The sequence below is a fragment of the Aquarana catesbeiana genome, linkage group LG02 (assembly GCF_042186555.1).
Source record: "Aquarana catesbeiana isolate 2022-GZ linkage group LG02, ASM4218655v1, whole genome shotgun sequence".
NCBI lineage: Eukaryota > Metazoa > Chordata > Amphibia > Anura > Ranidae > Aquarana > Aquarana catesbeiana.
Window position 1 is genome coordinate 585,250,963 of NC_133325.1, and position 4,710 is coordinate 585,255,672.

Below are 4,710 nucleotides of genomic sequence, written 5' to 3' on the forward strand. Positions count from 1 at the left end.
AGGAGTAAGTAATGCAGAGGTCAGAGGATAGATAAAGAGGTCAACAGTATATATAAAGAGTGCAGGGGTCAGGAGTAAGTAATGCAGAGTGCAGAGGTCAGTAGTTTGAAGTGCAGGGTTCAGAGATCATTATTTTGTAATGCAGAGTTCAGAAGTCAGTAGTTTGTAATGCAGAGTTTAGTGTTCAGTGGTTTGTAATGTAGAGTTCAGAGGTCAGTAGTTTGAAATGCAGGGTTCAGAGATCATTATTTTGTAATGTAGAGTTCGGGGTCAATAGTTTGCAATGCAGAGTTCAGAGGTTAGTAGTTTGCAATGCAGAGTTCAGAGGTCAGTAGTTTGTAATGCAGAGTTCAGAGGTCAGTATGTAATGCAGAGTTTAGTGATCAGTAATTTGTAATGCAGAGTTCAGAGGTCAGTAGTTGGTAATGCAGAGTTTAGTGGTCAGTAGTTAGTAACATAGAGTCTGTCATGCAGAGTGCAGGGAAATAGTAGTCTGCAATGCAGTTTAGTGGTCAATAGTTTGTAATGCAGAATACAGGGGTTAGTAACCGCTAATGCAGAGTTCAGAACGCAATAGTTTTTAATGCAGGGTTCAGTGGTCTGTAGTTTATGATGCAGAGTTCAAGGGTTATTATTCTGTAATGCAGGGTTCAGTGGTCTGTAGTTTGTAATTCAGAGTTAAAAGTTCATTACTCTGTAATTCAGAGTGCAGATGTATACCCTGTACCCAGCCTCCTGTATCCCCCACATGCAAGACTTTATAGTATGCCAGCTTTTATATCCCCTGGCTGGGGATAATATTGCTTCTTCCTCCATACCCTATATGCAGAGCAGCGCAAGAAAGCAGTGTTGAGACATAATTACCTTTTCTGGTGCACTCATCCCTACTGGCCCTCCTCATCCATCCCAGGGCTTGAATGTGATGCATCTGGAATAAATGCAAAAGGTGCATCTGCATAGATCAATGCAGAAGGACATGTAACTATGTCACTTCCTTGCACAACTCTGCATATGAGTGAGGAGCACTTCAGACAGAGTATCGGTGCAGCAGTGATGCCTGCTGGTTTTTGACAGGTAGTCGCCAGGTTACTGACCTCTACTCTAAAAAAACAGCTACTTGCGATTGTCCTCATCAACAGGATTGCTTGCAGTAAAGTTCAGGGTAGCTCTGGTAATACAGGTAAACAGCTGGAGGGATCCAAGACCCAAAGACAAAGGGCCACCTTAAAGAAGAACTGCAGTCTGCTCACATAATTTGTAATAAAAACATCTTTGCCATTCTGAAGCTTCCCACCAACCATTTTGCATATAGTTTTTTATATACTGTGATTCTGTACTTGCCAAATATGCTGCAGAAATCTCCCTCCGCGGAGTCTGGCTGCATCCATTTTAACTGTGGGCAGCTGAAGCTGCTGCCTGTTCACTTCCTGGATTTAAACAAACACACAGAGGCTCACCTCCAGCTCTGAAGCTTTTATTGGCCCTCTTATGACTCATCCACCTCCCTTCCTGGCAAACTCTCATGAGAGTGAGAGAGAGAGCTGTGCATGATGTCATAAGCCTAGGCTTTTTACCAGACAAGAAACAGGAAGTGGGCTGTATAAGGTATTTACTGGCAGAAAAAAAAATGTTTTACTGCCCAAAGTTAAAACAACAAGGGCAGAAGATTTAATAGATGGAAAGTTAAAAAAGTGACTGAAGTTCTGCTTTAATAAAACTGGAGATCTCTGGTGGAATTTTGCACCTGCATCTAAAAATGGTGAGTGAATGGACACATTACTACAGTTTGCACAGATAAAATACACATAGGAGAGCTATTTTAGCTGCCAAAGACTTGTATTTCTGTCCATCCAGTCATAATATTCACACAGCTCTACCACAACAAATAGCTTTGTCTGGCAGGGAAGGAGACCTGATTTTTCAGCTGCATTTCAGTAAGGGCTTTAAGCTGTGTCTGTTGATGAGCTTGGTTTTGATATCAGCTTCAGGAGCTTCTGAGATCATTCATAGTTACCGTATTTATCAGCGTATAACACGCACTTTTTCCCCCTGAAAATAGGAAAATCGCGGGTGCGTCTTATACGCCGACAGCGTACCTCGGAGGGGAACGAGTGCCGCCGGAAATCATAGAGCCGTCATCTCCTCTCCACTCGGCGCTCGGCTTGCACGTCACACACACAGTCCCACCTCCACCACCGGCATTGGACCAGTGTTCTGTCTATCACAGGAGCTGGTCCGATGCCGATGGCAGAGGCAGGACTGTGTACGTGACTGCTGACTGAGAGCCGAGTAAACAGATGACGGCTCAGTAATTTCCTGCAAGGAGAGATGGTGAGCTGCATTGATAGGGGAGATGGGCGCAGATCAGGCTGCAGATAGGCGTAGATCAGGCTGCACTGAAGCTGCAGACGGGCACAGATTAGGCTGCATTGAGGCTGCAGATGGGCACTAATCAGGCTACATTGATGCTCACTGACCATTATTTTGCTTCAAAGTGGTTTATTTTAAAAAAAAAAGTTTTTTTACCTGAAACTTCCATCTTAAATTGAGGTGCATGTTATACGCCGATAAATACGGTAATTGACAGGAGCATTTAACCTGCAGGTGACCTCCTTCTGACATGCTTTAACTTTCTTCAAGCTGCTTTTGCATTTCTAAAGTCTTGTATGGGGAGAAAAGCACATTTGACACAAAGAAAAACCCATGGAAACTGGCCATAACACTTACAGGCCTTCTCTCTTCCACTACCCTGTGACTGGATGATGAAAAGAGAGCCACTAAATAGATCAGCTCTCTGCTGTCACTCTGCTCTCTTTTCACTGCAAAACACATGATTGGCTACTTGTGTTGATTTCTCCACCCTCCACAGTCTGTATAGCAACTGCAGGTGTCTGATACGAAGTCAATACAGGTATCTATGTTGCTTGTATATGTATATATATGTACATAGAAACCAAAAGCAGGGATTGCTGCACAAATAATTTATTTCCGTAATAAATGACATAAGTATCAAAGACATCGAACAAACACCAGATGCAGCTGACTGCGACGTTTCGCGATTTGACAGATAATGCCCTATACATATACAAGCAACAGCGCTTTGGCGGCGGTTCGGTGGTGCTGCCCATTGATTTCCATTGAAACCCTCGGGCTTTCACACTGGAGTGAATGGAGCCGCTGTTTCAGGGCGCTTTGCAGGCGCTATTTTTAATGCTATAGCGCCTGCAAAGCGCCTCAGTGTGAAAGGGGTCTAAATGTATGTAGTTTAAACTGTTGTTTTATATACAGTATATCAACCTTTTTTTTTTTTTACGAACATTTATTTCTTGGCAAATGATTTCTGGATCCTTATGAGTTATCTAGAAGAGACATTGAAACAAAGCCTGTCTGTAAACCCTAAAGTGGGGGAAGATGGTAGTTGCGCTGTGATGAAGGGGGGGGGGGGGGGGGGAGCTACAAAGATGACTAAAGTGGCAAAGTGAACTAAAAAAGCAGAAACGGGCCAATGCATGAATGGATCCTACATGCTAAAAGAACATGGTGGGGATGCAGTGCAGTGCAACGTAGCTAATCAACATGACTATAATGTTGCGGGCAGACAAAGCCTAATATATAAAGGTAATTGTAAAAAAGTGACTGCTTGAATATAGCAAAGCAAAATTGCATATACTAAAACATGTTCTTTTAGCATGTAGGATCCATTCATGCATTGGCCCGTTTCTGCTTTTTTAGTTCACTTTGCCACTTTAGTCATCTTTGTAGCTCCCCCCCCCTTCATCACAGCGCAACTACCATCTTCCCCCACTTTTGTTTCATTTGTCCTGCCTTGGATCAGTACTTAGGTGTTGCAGCAGTGTCCTTTTAGTATCAAAGACATCGAACAAACACCAGATGCAGCTGACTGCGACGTTTCGGGCTTTGACAGATAATGCCCTATACATATACAAGCAACAAAATTGCATAGACTAAAACATGTTCTTTTAGCATGTAGGATCCATTCATGCATTGGCCCGTTTCTGCTTTTTTAGTTCACTTTGCCACTTTAGTCATCTTTGTAGCTCCCCCCCCCTTCATCACAGCGCAACTACCATCTTCCCCCACTTTTGTTTCATTTGTCCTGCCTTGGATCAGTACTTAGGTAGCAGTGTCCTTTTAGCGTAGCCCCCCCCCCCCCCCCCGACAGCGCAGGAGTTTCCACTTTTCACTGTCTGTAAACCCTGCTTCTGTCTAACTGACATATCTGACTGAGCTGTACACTTAGGCCCCTTTCACACGGGGCGGATCCGCTCAGCGGACTCCGCTAGCTCAGCCCGGGATCGCTCCGTTGATCCCTGCTGAGCAGGCGGATAGCAGGTCCGTCTCCGTTCACTGTGCAGGGAGGGGCCTGTCAGAGCCCCGCTGATTTCTATGGGAAGTTCGGATGAAAACGGACAGCATGTCCATTTCCATCCGATCAGCTGGACGGGTGGCGATTGTCTCGCCATCCATCTGTTTTCAGCGGATCTGATGACAGGCGGGTGTCAGCGGACACATCTCCGCTGACATCTGCCTCCCCATACAAATCAATATGTGGCCTGCTCAGATCCGCCTGAAAAACGGACAGGCGGATCTTTTCGGGACGATCGTGTGAAGGAGTGTAAAGCTGTCCATACACTGATCGAATTTTGGCTGACTGCTGTTGAATCAGCAAAGATTTGTTCAGTGGGTTGG